Source organism: Arachis ipaensis, chromosome B4, assembly GCF_059453495.1.
Source record: "Arachis ipaensis isolate K30076 ecotype BB chromosome B4, ASM5945349v1, whole genome shotgun sequence".
Classification (NCBI taxonomy): Eukaryota; Viridiplantae; Streptophyta; class Magnoliopsida; order Fabales; family Fabaceae; genus Arachis; species Arachis ipaensis.
The window spans coordinates 96,630,194-96,638,505 of NC_142439.1; the positions used below are offsets into that span (position 1 = coordinate 96,630,194).

Sequence of the window (8,312 nt, forward strand, 5' to 3'; positions counted from 1 at the left end):
CCATCCTGGACATCATGCATGATGACTCCTGGCGGGAGAAACACTTTACCCCGCAGGAGAAGGCTAACCAGCTACTCCCTGCCACTGATCCCATCAAGTTTGCAAACAGATACTGCGAGCTGAAGTATCCGGTGTTTGCAACCTCCAGAAACCTGTACCTAGAGTGGACTCTGAAAATTCCGGCAGAACTCCAGCAATACACCTCCGATCAAATCAAACAAAGAGACTGGTTCTTCCTGGAGAGAAACCTGGCAGAGGTCAATGCTTCTTGGGTAAGAGAGTTTTACTGCAATTATTTCAAAACTTCCTTAGATGCAGTGAACCTAAGAGGGAAGCAGATACTGGTCACTGAAGAGGCCATTGAGGATATTCTGCAACTTCAGCCTAAATCCGATCAGCTTGATGGTTACCAAAAGGCTGAGGAGGACATGCGCTTCATGAGGTTTGACTGGGATGCGGTCAAGGCAAGGATAGCCCTTGACCCGACTGTCCCATGGGTCATGGGTCAGAACACCACCATGCCTAAGGGAATCAAGCGGATATACTTAAATGATGAGGCTCGGCTCTGGCACCAGATCCTGAGCAACTTTATTATGCTGAGTACTCATGAGACGGAGCTACCTGCTGCTATGATCACCCTCCTCTGGTGTGTGATGAAGGGTAAGGACCTGTACCTGCCACGATTCATCCGGTACTACATGGCCAGGGTCCACGTCAGAGGCACTCTCCCCTTCCCATATCTGATTACCCAGCTCGGACGTCGAGCTGACGTGCCTTGGGAGGATGCTGATGAGAAGCCACCTGCTGCAGAATGCAAAAATATTATCCCTCACAGCAGGAACTTTCTGGCTTTGGGCTACAGACCTCCATTCCTCACTGCCCCTGATGAGACAGCCACACCTTTAGCTGGCCCCTCTTCATCTACTGCTATCCCAGCTACCACCACTGCACCTCCACCTGCCTCAGAGCCAGTTTATCACCTCATGCACCGCCTATTTCAGCAGCTAGATCAGATAGAGCATCGCAACCGGCGCCAATATGAGAGATCTGAGCATCGCAGCAAGCGACGCTATGAGCACCTAAAGCTGATGATACGATCTGGCAGCGACATCCCCTCCGAGCCTGACACACCATCAGAGCCATCTGAGGAGGAGGTGGATGATCATGAGGCGGAGACCCATCCACAGAGAGAGGCTGAGCAGGCAGGCCCGGAACAGGCTGCATCACAGCAGGAGGAGCCACATCAGATTCAGGCTGCAGACCCAAAGGTTCCTATACAGTCAGCACCTCCTCTGCAGCAGGTGGTGCACGAAATTGTGATCCCTGATAATGGCTCCAAAAACTTGGTGCTCTAATCTTAATTCATAATTTGTCACAACTTCGATACAACTGACCAGCAAGTGCACTGGGTCGTCCAAGTAATAAAATCTTACGTGAGTAAGGGTCGATCCCACGGAGATTGTTGGTATGAAGCAAGCTATGGTCATCTTGTAAATCTCAGTCAGGCGGATATCAAATGGTTATGGAGTTTTCGAATAATAATAATAAATAAACAGAAAATAAAGATAGAAATACTTATGTAAATCATTGGTGAGAATTTCAAATAAGCGTATAGAGATGCTTTCGTTCCTCTGAACCTCTACTTTCCTGCTGTCTTCATCCAATCATTCCTACTCCTTTCCATGGCAAGCTGTATATAGGGCATCACCGTTGTCAATGGCTACTTCCCATCCTCTCTGTGAAAAAGGTCCAAATGCTCTGTCACGGCACGGCTAATCATCTGGAGGTTCTCGATCATACTAGAATAGGATTCACCCTCCTTTTGCGTCTGTCACTACGCCCAGCACTCGCGAGTTTGAAGTTCGTCACAGCCATCCCTTCCCAGATCCTACTCGGAATACCACAGACAAGGTTTAGACTTTCCGGATCTCAGGAATGGCCATCCATGGGTTCTAACTTATACCACGAAGATTCTACGGTCCCCTGTATTAGATATCTAAGAGATACTCATTCTAGCTTGTTTGCATGTAGAACGGAAGTGTTTGTCAGGCACGCGTTCATAAGTGAGAATGATGATGAGCGTCACATAATCATCACATTCATCATGTTCTTGGGTGCGAAAAGATATCTTAGAAGCGGAATAAGTTGAATTGAATATAAAACAATAGTACTTTACATTAAATCATGAGGAACAGCAGAGCTCTACACCTTAATCTATGGAGTGCAGAAACTCTACCGTTGAAAATACATAAGTGATGAAGGTCCAGGAATGGCCGAATGGCCAGCCCCCAAACGTCATCAATATGATCCCAAAGTTGAACTAAAAATCATAAGATCTCCTAATACAATAGTAAAAAGTCCTATTTATACTAAACTAGCTACTAGGGTTTACAGAAGTAAGTAATTGATGCATAAATCCACTTTCGGGGCCCACTTGGTGTGTGTTTGGGCTGAGCTTGAAGTTTACACATGCAGAGGCTTCTTTTGGAGTTGAACGCCAAGTTGTAATGTATTTTTGGCGTTCAACTCTGGTTCGTGACGTGTTTCTGGCGTTTAACTCCAGACTGCAGCGTAGAACTGGCGTTCAACGCCCTTTTTCTTCATCTAAACTTGGGCAAAGTATGGACTATTATATATTTCTGGAAAGCCCTAGATGTCTACTTTCTAACGCAATTAGAAGCGCGCCATTTTGAGTTCTGTAGCTCGAGAAAATCCACTTTGAGTGCAGGGAGGTCAGAATCTAACAGCATCAGCAGTCCTTCTTCAACCTCTGAATCTGATTTTTGCTCAAGTCCCTCAATTTCAGCCAGAAAATACCTGAAATCACAGAAAAATACACAAAATCATAGTAAAGTCCAGAAATGTGAATTTAACATAAAAACTAATAAAAACATCCCTAAAAGTAACTAGATCCTACTAAAAATATACTAAAAACAATGCCAAAAAGCGTATAAATTATTCGCTCATCACAACACCAAACTTAAATTGTTGCTTGTCCCCAAGCAACTGAAAATCAAATAGGATAAAAAGAAGAGAATATACTATAAATTCCAAAATATCAATGAAACATAGCTCCAATCAGATGAGCGGGACTTGTAGCTTTTTGCCTCTTGAATAGTTTTGGCATCTCACTTTATCCATTGAAGTTCAGAATGATTGGCATCTATAGGAACTTAGAGTTTAGATAGTGTTATTGACTCTCCTAGTTCAGTATGTTGATTCTTGAACACAGCTACTTTATGAGTCTTGGCCGTGGCCCTAAGCACTTTGTTTTCCAGTATTACCACCGGATACATAAATGCCACAGACACATAATTGGGTGAACCTTTTCAGATTGTGACTAAGCTTTGCTAAAGTCCCCAATTAGAGGTGTCCAGGGTTCTTAAGCACACTCTCTTTTGCTTTGGACCTTGACTTTAACCGCTCAGTCTCAAGTTTTCACTTGACACCTTCACGCCACAAGCACATGGTTAGGGACAGCTTGGTTTAGCCGCTTAGGCCAGGATTTTATTCCTTTAGGCCCTCATATCCACTGATGTTGAAAGCCTTGGGATCCTTTTTATTTACTCTTGCCTTTTGATTTTAAGGGTTACTAGCTTTTTGCTCTTGCCTCTTGGTTTTAAGAGTTTTTGGCTTTTTCTGCTTGCTTTTTCTTTTTTTTTTCTTTTTTTGCCATTTTTTTCTGCAAGCTTTTGTATTCACTGCTTTTTCTTGCTTCAAGAATCATTTTTATGAATTTTCAGATTATCAAATAACATGTCTCCTTGTCATCATTCTTTCAAGAGCCAACATATTTAACATTCTTAAACAACAACTTCAAAAGACATATGCACTGTTCAAGCATTCATTCAGAAAACAAAAAGTATTGTCACCACATCAATATAATTAAACTAAGTTCAAGGATAAATTCGAAACTCATGTACTTCTTGTTCTTTTGAATTAAAATATTTTTCATTTAAGAGAGGTGATGGATTCATATTCACTACTTTAAGGCATAGACACTTAGATACTAATGATCATGTAATAAAGACACAAACATAGATAAACACTTAACATAAAGAAAACGAAAAACAGAAAATTTGAGAACAAGGAATGAGTCCACCTTAGTGATGGTGGCGTTTTCTTCTTGAGGAACCAATGATGTCCTTGAGCTCTTCTATGTCTCTTCCTTGTCTTTGTTGCTCCTCCCTCATAGCTCTTTGATCTTCTCTAATTTCATGGAGGATGATGGAGTGATCTTGATGTTCCACCCTTAATTGTCCCATGTTGGAACTCAGTTCTCCTAGGGAGGTGTTGATTTGCTCCCAAAAGTTCTGTGGAGGAAAGTGCATCCCTTGAGGCATCTCAGGGATTTCTTGGTGATGAGCTTCTTCATGCGTCTCTTGAGATCCATGAATAGGCTCTCTTGTTTGCTCCATCCTTTTCTTAGTGATGGGCTTGTCCTCATCAATAAGGGTATCTCCCTCTATGTCAATCCCAGCCGAATTACATAGATGGCAAATGAGGTGAGGAAAAGCTAACCTTGCCATAGTGGAGGACTTGTCAGCCACCTTGTAGAGTTCTTGAGGTATAATCTCATGAACCTCCACCTCTTCTCCACTCATGATGCTATGGATCATGATGGCCCGGTCTATAGTAACTTCAGACCGGTTGCTAGTGGAAATGATTGAGCGTTGAATGAACTCTAACCATCCTCTAGCTACAGGCTTAAGGTCCAGTCTTCTCAGTTGAACCGGTTTGCCTTTTGAGTCAATCTTCCATTGAGCTCCTTCCACACATATGTCCATGAGGACTTGGTCCAACCTTTGATCAAAGTTGACTCTTCTTGTGTAGGGGCGTGCGTTCTCTTCCATCATTGGCAAGTTGAACGCCAACATCACATTTTCTGGACTAAAATCTAAGTATTTCCCCCAAACCATAGTGAGATAATTCTTTGGGTTTGGGTTCTTACTTTGATCATGGTTCCTAGTGATCCATGCATTAGCATAGAACTCTTGAACCATTAGAATTCCGACTTGTTGGATGGGGTTTGTTAGAACTTCCCAACCTCTTCTATGGATCTCATGTCGGATTTCCGGATACTCATTTTTCTTGAGTTTGAAAGGGACCTCGGGAATAACCTTCTTCTTGGCCACAACATCATAGAAGTGGTCTTGATGGGCTTTGGAGATGAATCTTTCCATCTCCCATGACTCGGAGGTGGAAGCTTTTGTCTTTCCTTTCCCTTTTCTAGAGGATTCTCCGGTCTTAGGTGCCATCAATGGTAATGGAAAAACAAAAAAAAGCTATGCTTTTACCACACCAAACTTAGAATATTGCTCGCCCTCAAGCAAGAGAAGAAAGAAGAGATGAAGGAGAAAAAGAAATGGAGGAGAGGGAGAGAGGTTTGTGTTTCGGCCAAGAAGAGGAAGAGAGGGTTGTGTTGTGTGAAAATGAAGAAGAATTGACGGGTTTATATAGTGTAGGGAGAGGGGTTAGGTTCGGCCATTCAGGGTGGGTTTGGGTGGAAAAGTGATTTTGAATTTTGAAGGTAGGTGGGGTTTATGGATGTGAGTGGTGAATGGAAAACAGAATGGATGACTGTGAATTGAGAGAGAGATGGTGATATAGGATTATGAGGAGGGAAGGTGAGTGGAGGTATGTGGGGATCCTGTGAGGTCCACAGATGCTGAGATGATCCTGTGGGGTCCACAGATCCTGAGGTGTCAAGGAATTGCATCCCTGTACCAATTAGGCATGTAAAATGCTTTTGCATGCAATTCTGGTGTTTAAACGCCGAATTGGTGCTTGTTCTGGGCGTTCAGCGCCCAGATGCAGCATGTTTCTGGCGTTGAACGCCAGTTCTATGCTTGTTTCTGGCGTTCAGCGCCAGCTTTCCTCAGTGTGCATTCCTGGCGTCTGAACGCCAGGATGCTGCTTGTTTTGGGCGTTCAACGCCAGATCCATGCTCTGTTCTGGCGTTGAACGCCAGCCAGATGCTCCTTACTAGCGTTTAAACGCCAGTAAGCCCTTCCTCCAGGGTGTGATTTTTCTTCTGCTATTTTTGATTCTGTTTGATTTTTCTATTTATTTTGTGACTCCACATGATCATGAACCTAATAAAACATGAAAGAACAATAAAATAAAAATAAAATTAGATAAATAAAAATTGGGTTGCCTCCCAACAAGCGCTTCTTTAATGTCAATAGCTTGACAGTGGGCTCTCATGGAGCCACACAGGTGATCAGGTCAATTTTATAGACTCCCAACACCAAACTTAGAGTTTGGATATGGGAGTTCAACACCAAACTTAGAGTTTGGCTGAGGCCTCCCAACACCAAACTTAGAGTTTGACTGTGGGGGCTTTAGTTGACTCTGTACTGAGAGAAGCTTACTGTGCCTCTTTTCCATGTTTACAGAAGGATGACCTTGAGTTTTAAACACAAGGGAGTCCTCATTCAATTGAAGGACTAGTTCACCTCTGTCTATATCAATCACAGCTCTTGCTGTGGCTAGGAAGGGTCTTCCAAGAATGATGGATTCATCCTCATCCTTCCCAGTATCCAGGATTATGAAATCAGCAGGGATGTAAAGGCCTTCAACCTTTACTAACACATCCTCTACTTGTCCATAAGCCTCTTTTCTTGAGTTGTCTGCCATCTCTAATGAGATTCTGGTAGCTTGCACCTCAAAGATTCCCAGTTTCTCCATTACAGAGAGTGGCATGAGGTTTATTTCTGACCCAAGATCACATAGAGCCTTCTCAAAGGTTATGGTGCCTATGGTACAAGGTATTAGGAACTTTCCAGGATCCTGTTTCTTCTGAGGCAATCTCAGTTGATCCAATGCATTTAGTTCATTGGTGAACAGGGGAGGTTCATCTCCCCAAGTTTCATTACCAAATAAATTGGCATTCAGCTTCATGATTGCACCAAGGAACTTGGCAACTTGCTCTTCAGTAACATCTTCATTCTCTTCAGAAGAAGAATACTCATCAGAGCTCATGAAGGGCGTAAGGAGGTTTAATGGAATCTCCATGGTCTCTAGATGAGCCTCAGATTCTTTTGGTTCCTCAAAGGGATCTCTTTGTTGATCACTGGACGTCCCAGGAGGTCTTCCTCACTGGGATTCACGTCCTCCTCCTCTTCTATGGTTTCGGCCATCATGGTCATTTAAATGGCCTTGCACTCTCTTTTTGGATTTTCTTCTGTATTGCTTGGGAGAGCACTAGGAGGGGTTTCAATGATCTTCTTACTCAACTGGCCCACTTGTGCCTCCAAATTTCTAATGGAGGACCTTGTTTCATTCATGAAACTCAGAGTGGCCTTAGATAGATCAGAGACTAAGTTTTCTAAATTAAAGGTATTTTGTTCAGAGTTCTTTGTCTGTTGCTGAGTGGATGATGGAAAAGGCTTGCTATTACTAAACCTATTTCTTCCATCATTATTAAAGCCTTGTTGAGGCTTTTGTTGATCCTTCCATGAGAGATTTGGGTAATTTCTCCATGAGGAATTATAGGTGTTTCCATGGGGTTCACCCATGTAATTCACCTCTGCAATTGCAGGATTCTCAGGATCATAAGCTTCTTCTTCAGAAGATGCCTCTTGAGTACTGTTGGATGCAGCTTGCATTCCATTCAGACTCTGAGAAATCATATTGACTTGCTGAGTCAATATTTTATTCTGAGCCAATATGGCATTCAAAGTATCAATTTCAAGAACTCCCTTCTTCTGAGGTGTCACATTACTCACAGGATTCCTCTCAGAAGTGTACATGAACTGGTTGTTAGCAACCATGTCAATGAGTTCTTGAGCTTCTGCAGGCATTTTCTTTAGGTGAATGGATCCACCTGCAGAAGTATCCAATGACATCTTAGCTAATTCAGACAGACCATCATAGAATATATCCAGGATGGTCCATTCTGAAAGCATATCAGAAGGACACTTTCTGGTCAGTTCCTTGTATCTCTCCCAAGCGTCATAGAGGGATTCACCTTCTTTCTGTCTGAAGGTTTGAACATCCACTCTAAGCTTACTCAGCTTTTGAGGAGGAAAGAACTTGGCTAAGAAGCCTTGACCAGCTTATCCCAAGAGTTCGGGCTATCCTTAGGTTGAGAGTCCAACCATATTCTAGCTTTGTCTCTTACAGCAAACGGGAAAAGCATGAGCCTGTAGACTTCAGGATCTACTCCATTAGTCTTAACAGTGTCACATATCTGCAAGAATTCAGTTAAGAACTGAAAGGGATCTTCAGATGGAAGTCCATGAAACTTGCAGTTTTGTTGCATCAGAGAAACTAATTGAGGTTTAAGCTCAAAATTGTTTGCTCCAATG

The 8,312-nt window shown here is 42.8% G+C and overlaps 1 non-coding gene across 1 annotated transcript; it reads left to right on the forward strand.

The window, feature by feature from the left end:
* The first annotated feature begins 7,904 nt into the window (after nucleotides 1-7,904).
* Nucleotides 7,905-8,012, forward strand: LOC148568472 (small nucleolar RNA R71). The gene has a single exon (XR_015882921.1). It is a non-coding gene; the product is annotated as a small nucleolar RNA R71 (small nucleolar RNA).
* Nucleotides 8,013-8,312: the final 300 nt, after the last annotated feature.